Source organism: Cotesia glomerata, linkage group LG5 (genome assembly GCF_020080835.1).
Source record: "Cotesia glomerata isolate CgM1 linkage group LG5, MPM_Cglom_v2.3, whole genome shotgun sequence".
Lineage (NCBI taxonomy): Eukaryota > Metazoa > Arthropoda > Insecta > Hymenoptera > Braconidae > Cotesia > Cotesia glomerata.
In genome coordinates, this window is record NC_058162.1 from 645,940 (window position 1) to 654,638 (window position 8,699).

The 8,699-nt window shown below is 23.9% G+C and overlaps 1 protein-coding gene across 1 annotated transcript in view; it reads right to left on the reverse strand.

Moving 5' to 3' along the window:
- The window catches only part of LOC123265536 (somatostatin receptor type 2-like), a 38,099-nt gene extending 29,889 nt beyond the window's left edge, over positions 1 to 8,210 (reverse strand). Inside the window, exon 1 of the mRNA XM_044729336.1 lies at positions 7,936 to 8,210. The gene's annotated coding sequence lies outside the window, so the exon portion shown is untranslated. The remainder of the gene's footprint in view (positions 1 to 7,935) is intronic.
- Positions 8,211 to 8,699: the final 489 nt, after the last annotated feature.

Below are 8,699 nucleotides of genomic sequence, written 5' to 3' on the forward strand. Positions count from 1 at the left end.
AAAACTTTTCGTTAAAATAATTCAATTGGAATTTTTTTATAAACATAAATACCTGAAAAATATTTTACAAACAATTGAAATTTTATACACGAGGAAAAAATAATACCACTGGTTACTATATCGCTTAGTTTGCAGTAGTATGTTGAAATTAAATAGGTTTGCTGTGTTGAGATACCAGTGAGTGCTATGCAACACACATTTAACTACTTTCAGCATGTGTAACAACGACTCAGTACTGTGCTTCACTGCTATCCAGGCACAGTAACCATTTTTATTTTCAACAAACTACCACTGTGGAATTTAGTAACCACTGGATTACTTTGTCTCATCTCATATTACAGAAATATAATAAAAAAAAATACACTGATAGAAGGATTTGTTTATAGTTAAAAATATTTGTTAATATTTAACAAATCATTTATTAGAGACCACTTTTTAGTCCTTAACAAATATTTCTTAGTATTTAAAAAGATTTATTAATATTTAATAAATGAATATCTGATTTATTAAATACAAACAAATCATTTTAAATACTAAGAAATATTTGTTTGATACTAAAAAATGGTCTCTAATAAATGATTTGTTAACTATTAACAAATATTTTTTTAATACAAATAAATCCTTCTATCAGTGTATATGGAATTTTTAATGAAATTAATCGATTTCGACTGAACTTTCAGCATTCGACGCAGTTTCTAAAAATAAACTTGATATGAGTTTTAAATCAAAAGGTAAAGCAATTGAACAGATTTAAAAGAAATTTTTTTTTTTTTGCCAATCTATATTACTCAAGTCAGCGGAAAGATGAAATTTTTGGTCAATGATAACACGATAAATTTTGTAAAAAGCAATTTTTCATTATTTTCGCAAAATTTAATATTTTTAAACAATAAAAATATTTTTTTAATTATTATTTTATTAATTATAGTGCATTAAATAATTTTTTTCCTTTGACATAATTAATTAATTTATTTTTTATAAGATAAAAATTCGAACAATTTATTAAAATAGACGTCGATTGATTAAAGACTTAATGATTATTAAAGTAGCTCAACAAATGTTAATTATAGCTATATCAGATAATCTGATTCATTAGTATTGCATGACCCGATAAACGGGAGGCGTTGAGAAGTCTATTAATCGCTAAAAATTTTTTCATTAATTTACTTAGATTTTATCTTGTGATTTTAATCATGAATTAATTGATCCATACACCAGAACTAAGCATGAACGTGTTAATTCTTAGATAATTCCAACAACCAGAACCACGCGTTTATTTTAATAGGTTTAAATTATTGATTAAAATAATCTAAGTAAAATTAATTACTCAAAAAAAAATTTTTTTTTATTTAATTTAATTGAAAAAAAAAATTTTTAATGAATTAAATAATTTAATGGAAAAATAAATTTTTAATGAATTAAATAATTTAATTGAAAAAAAAAATTTTTAATGAATTAAATAATGATGTTTATTTATCGTTAAAAAAAAAAAATTCTTACTTCAAAAATGAGTAAAAATTAAAGAAGAATTTATTATAACTTTAGTTAAGTTTTTAAAAAAATCAATATTATTAATTTGTCAACATAAAAATGTTTTTTTTTTGTGACATATTACCCCAAATCATTATTTACCCAGATTAAATCAAATGATACTATTTAAACAGTCATCGTTTATTGATTTGTTTATTATTTACCCTTGACAGCATCGTATCCGAGTCCATATTTACCGCTCCATTGAATCCGATAAATTATCGTCATTGTATTCATATTCACGCTACCTTCGTGTAATACAAATATAATAAATAAAATAATCTAGAAAAATAACTACAGTACAATTTATTTGTAAGCGGCTAGAAGAATAAAATTGACAAAAAAAACTTTTTATGTCGGATATTTTTTCTACCTGCTTCACCTAAGGATTGTATATGAAATAAAATTTGTTACTGCGATTGTCTGAATTTATGTAGCTTCATATAAAGCAGGGTTAAGCAAGTATATAAGTGTATTTGATAAAATATCGCACACTGATAGAAGGATTTCTTAACTATTAATAATTTAATTTATTTGAAGACAATTATATAATTTATTAAATTTTAATAAATATTTTTTAACATTCAATAAATATTTATTTGGGAGGAAAGTATATTTATTAATAGTTAATAAGTATTTATTGACATTTAATAAATATTTATTAAATCTTATGATGTTAAAAAATCATTTATTAACAATTAATAAAGCTTATTAAATATAAACAAATCCTTTTATCAGTGCACAGAAAAAAAATTAACGTGAATAATTTTTAAGAATTTGATTTTAATTTGAATAGAAAAATTCTTGAACTAAATTTTTAATTAAATTTTACTTAATTCAAGAATTTTTCGTCTTGTTTCAATTTATTTTCCTCAGTGCGGAAAATAACTCCATCAAATAATTTAATTACAATTCGAGAAAACTCATTTGTAGTCCAAGTGTGTAAAAACTTATTTTTGGCGCGAGACACTACTGCGTCTCTTGGTACAGTTAAAACAAAGTAATATGCATACAAAATGATAAAATAAGTACGACAATGATTGCAAAAGTTTGATATAACATGTTAAGTTAGTTTTTGAACTATACTCACTTTAAATAACAAGATTATATTAACTTATGTGCATGGTCTAGTTGTTTTCAATGGAGCGATTCATGTAGAAATTATTTATCAAACCATTGTAATTTATAGAATATGAATAGCGCTGGAGAATTTTCAAAATATTTTAAAACAGATCTTATTAAAATTTATAAAATAATTTATATAGCTCCTGGGTCGGAAAAAATTCGTATGGGAGGAAAAAAGTAATCAGGTTTAGCAAAAAATAAAAATGATGGCTTTAAGCGCACAGTGCTCTTTAGTTGAGAAGATTAAATTGTTCTTGACACAGAAATTTTATATTTTTTTCCATAAAATCATATTTAGTTAAAATAAAAACTATCTGGTTTTTAATTTACTTTTTTTCTCATTATAAATTTTTTTTTTCAAATGAATATTTCTCTTGTTAACAATCACTTGTTTTTTAATTCATTTTTTTGTTTAAAAAAATTGCTTTTTATCAAAAAAAAAAAAAATAAAAATAAAAGCATTTTTAGTAACTTAAAGTAATAATCAAAGTTTCATACCCACAATTTTTATCACAAGGCATATTAAAAAAGGCATATCACTATTTTCAGTTAAGTGCGAATAAAAAAGCATTATTTTTCATGAGTTTTTAGATGCACACATTTATATATTATAAAAAACGACCTTAAAGTTTGCTTTTATAAAACAAAATAAATTTTTAAAAAACGACAAGTCCGTAAATTGCCTTCTCTCATGCCTCGTCCAGGAAAATACCGCACTATAAAGTAAAATACTAACAGCACTCACTTTTAAGTCTATTTATCTTTTAACTAATTGCCTTAAAACAGGGCTGTAATCAACATAAATATTACTGTTTAAAAAATTTTTAAGCTAAAAATTACGAAATCATCTTAAAAAAAAAAAAAACTATTTATTTTTTCAATAATATTTTATTCTTTAAATTCATACCTGTCAAATAAATATAGAATATGTACATTTCATTCATTATTTATTATCCTTATGTCTCTTGTTAAAGCTTTTTTAGCCCCTTTGTCTTTTGATATATTTACTCAAATGAATTATAAGAATTTTTATTTACATGAATTTTTGTAAAAACACGTCTGCCCTATTTAATAAGAATATGAAAAACTGATTATTGAATAAATATATAACATATTACACTTCCTGATTAAATTAACTTTTAATTGGCTTCGGTGTAAAATATTTCAATGTTTATAAAACCGATTTTTTTGAGGTAATTATTTTTTACCATTAAATTTCGGGAGTGTATAAAAGACAGCTACTTTAACTAAAGGTACAGGAATACTCAAGAGAAATTTAACTCACGCGAGAAATATTTCACCATCTCAAGTGAGCAATTCACTATTTTTTACCTTCAAGTAAACTTGGTGAGGTTCAAAGTACTTTTTTCGATATCAAGGTTTTATTTCACAAGTTTTTTATGCGAGCAAGTACTTTTTGTAACATTTTTATCTGTCGCCTGAATTATACTGTAACATTACTTTTTTTTTTCTTTATTTTTTCATTTTTTGATCAGTTAATTCGATTAATTACCTTCTAGACATTGCCAATATTTTTGTAATAGCTTTATTCTTATAATCTATATTATTAAGAGAATAAAAAAAATGATATATCTCTAGATACATAATTAAGAAATTACCTTGTATCTTGTGAAATATTGACATTTTTTAAGATATAAGCTCATCTCGATGTTATACTCATCAAAACCTTTCATTTGAGTACCCACATCATTTTTTCATATATTTATATATATTATATATATGTATATATGGAAAATATATCAAAAATGCATGTGGGTACTCAAATGAAAGCTCTTGATGAGTATAACATCGGGACGACCTTATACCTTTAAAAATGTCAATCGTTAAGAAATTATCTTGTATCTTGTGAAATATTGACATTTTTAAAGAGATAAGCTCATCCCGATGTTACACTCATTAAGACCTTTCATTTGAGTACCCACATCAATTTTTCATATATTTATATATATTGTATATATGTATATATGAAAAATATATCAAAAATGCATATGGGTACTCAAATGAAAGCTCTTGATGAGTGTAACATCAGGATGAGCTTGTATCTTTAAAAATGTCAATATTTAAGAAAGTACAGTGCAATTTAACGGAAGTAATTATTTAATAAAGCAAAATTTTATTTATTTATAATTCACAAGTTACGGCAGTCACATGGTGACTGCAAGGTTGCTAATCTCAATGAATTTAATTATTAAAAAAAAATTTGATATTTTTTTTTTTTGGTAATAAGAATATTTATACAAATAGATTAATAATTAAAGGACGTGAAATAAATTATTTGAACGAAAAAAGTAATCTTGTGACATTTTAGTGACTTGCCGAATTGATGATGGACGATATGATTGACAGAAGAGATTGACAATAAAAAAAATGAAGAAATAGATATAAAGATAAGGGTGAATCGGTCAAATTCATAGGTAACACGAGTGTATGCAGGTCATGGCGCATGTCATGCCCACGAGTAGGGTGCGGCAGCCTTTCAAACAGTTGAGCAGGGCGGATCCATCCCTCCTTCACTTCATCACACACTGTCCTGTTTTGCAAAGTCCGCGTGTATAAAGAAAATAAAAAAGAGAGACCGAGTTTCGGATACTTTCGTGCGTAACAAACTTACGTCTTGGGATACGGTTCGTAGCTAAAGGTAAACGAAACATGTGTTTGTTAAACTTGGAAACAAAAAAATAAAATTACACCAATAACAAACTCTTGGTCAAAATAGAAAAACTTTTATAAGTAGTATAACTCTATATACGATCATACCCTCCAATAACCATAATAATTTCGGTGATAATGATTATAGATCTAACACTACAGTAAAACATCCTATTTTAGATACATTAAGCCTACTTTTACACCTACTTTTACACATACTTTTAAACTTATTATAAAGTTACTTTAACTTGTAAATAACAAGGTAAACATTTTATACGACCGTAGTCATAGAATTTTAATTACATGTAACTAGTAAAGTATTTTTTTTAATTAATAATTATTAAATTATTTATTTTTATGTAATTATTAAATTTTTAATTAGAAATTTAACTTAATTAAACAATTTTTCGTCTTGATTCAAGACAATTAAACTCTTCAAAATTATTTTTTAGGTTCAATAATTTTTCTCTTGATTCAAGTTAATAATTTTGAAAAATTTCTTCTTGATTTGCACACAAAAATTTTTAAATAAATAAATTTTTCTTGGTTTAAATAAAATTTACTTAATTAAACAATTTTTCGTCTTGATTCAAGACAATTAAACTCTTTAAAATTATTTTCGAGGTTCAAGAATTTTTCTTTCGACTCAAGTTAATAATTTTGAAGAATTTCATCTTCTTTATTTTTACAGAAAATTCTTAAATTAATCAATTTTTCTTGGTTTAAATAAATTTTAGTTTATTAAAGAATTTTTTGATTTAATTCAAGACAATAAAACTCTTTAAAATTATTTTCTAGGTTCAATAATTTTTCTCTTGATTCAAGTTAATAATTTTTAAGAATTTCATTCTAATTCGCGCACAAAAATTCTTAAATTAAAAATTTTTCTTCTTGTTTTAAAACAATTAAACTCTTCAAAATTATTTTCTAAGTTCAATTAATTTTTTCTTCATTCAAATTAATTTTTTTTTAATGCAAAGATTATTTTTAATCATTTTCAGATATTAAACCAAAAATTTCAATCAACATTACAATTTTGAAAATGGTACTTTTACCCAATTATCATTCTAATTGTAAACCGCAAAGTTAAATAGGTTACTAATTGGATTGCTTCGATATGATTGGTTTTTCTTTTCTTTTGTTAATTTAAATATTATTTTTTTTTTTTTAATAATAACAAAAAAAAGACAAAAGCTGAGTTATATATGTTAAAAATGATGAATAAAAATATTGGGTCAGTAAAAAAGTAGTTAAAGTCGATCACAAGTCTGACATATGAAAAAAAAGTGATAAAATAATTTTTTTTAATATTAATTATAATTATCAATGTCCGATTAACCAAAAGAGTATTTATAAGGATTACGTCAAACATTAACACATGCAAAGAGCAAGTGTTGAAAATGTGCAGATCATCAACTCGGAAAATCGAATAGAGTGCCGTTGCTCTACTGCAAAATCGATTCCAAATAGGCACGTGACCACCGTAACAACCTGATGCACGTTCTTGGCTCTCACTCATTCTCGCTTTCTCGTGTTTTACACGCACTACGATATTTCTATTCTCCGCTTTCATGAATACATCCTTCGGCTAATCTAAATTTATATATACGCACGGATCTACATATGTGTTATATGTTATATACATTTATAAAATATTAATATAACTCCAAAGAATATACAATAGAATCTATCACGGCTATAACTGTGTTTATTATAAACTAATAAAAACAGTACAAATAATTATTCGATTTATTTTTGTTAAAAGCAAATATTAAAGAGAAAACTCGTATCACTTTTTTATATTTTATTCGAGAATTTTTTCCGTCACTCAACAATAATATTAAATCTGAAGGACAAAAGGACTTAGAAATAAAGTTTAAAAATAACTTGCATAAATTCAAAGGATTGTTTTTTTATTTTTTATAATCGTATGATAAATAAATTCTGTCTTTCATTCTTATATTATTCTGCTGAATATAAAAAAAATTTTTTTTTTCTCGTTGACAGACAATTTTTCTTTTATATTTAATTTTGTTGCAATTTTTAATTATAAAAAATAAAATAATTATTTTAAAAAATAATTTGTTGTCTTAACATATGTCTGTTTTATGGAATTAAAATATAACTCTTGTGCGCGCTTGTGAAGAAATAGTATAAAATATTATTTAAACGAAAAAATTAATAAATAAAAAATATTAATGTTAGAAAATTATTAAATAAAATAAATAAAAAATATTAATGTTAAAAAATTAATAAATAAAATAAATAAAAAATATTAATGTTAAAAAATTATTTAATAAAAAATTAAATATATTTTAATAATTAATAAAAATTAAATAAATTTTCTTATAATATATGAAAAAAAAATTCCATAATTTTAATCGTAATAATAAATGCCACTCCAAACTGATAATGGTGGCGCTAATCAAATTATTCTGTACAATTCATTAATTTTTTTTTCTGACAATTTTATAGCACTTAACGATTCTATTTGATTAAATTTTTTTTTAAAAGAATAAAAAAAAATTTATGTATGATATTTACATAAATTGAAAAGATAAATATGTATTTAATTAGTAAATAAAAATGATTAACAAGAAAAAAAGTTACCTCAAGTTATACTAAAGGCTAGAGGCGTTCTTCTGAAGATCATGAAGATTATAATGTTTTATTACACGATAAAAAAAAATAATTTTTTCACTGGCATTAAATAAAGTTAATTAAAAATATTAACACGTGTTACATGTGCGAGTTTAAAAAAAAATTTATAAATAAATGAAGTTTTACGAGCGCGTTTTTTGCGCCAGAGCGACGAACTCGAATACGAAAGAACAATTTAACAGTTACGATTGCGAGATCATGCGGGATACTGTGGGGTGTTATGAACGTCAGGATGCCGACGACTCAGGAAAGCTTGGAAGCGCAAGCGCATGTTCGTTAACTATAGACTTGTATCATATTAGTTCAAAGTTAAATTATAGCTTTGTATGACAACTACATATGCTTCTGTTTATCTTGCAATTGATAAATGAATTAGATAGAAGCGTAAAAATTATAAGACTATCTTTTATTTATTGAGGATAAATAAATAAATTAACTGATTGATTCGAGGGAAATTAAAACGGGGACGAAATACACGCGAGGAGATATCTGTTGATGCAACAACCTGTATGATCGGTTAAAGATCGGATCTGTTGCTTCGATTCATCAACTTTAAAAAAAATAAATTACTTTTGAGTAAAATACTGCAGCTTATAAATTTAATTGTTAAGAAAGATATATTTTATTAAATTATTAAACTTATAAAAAAAATTATTTTTTCGCATTTAAAATTATTTATTTTATTTATTTATTTAACAATTTAGACCCTGAAG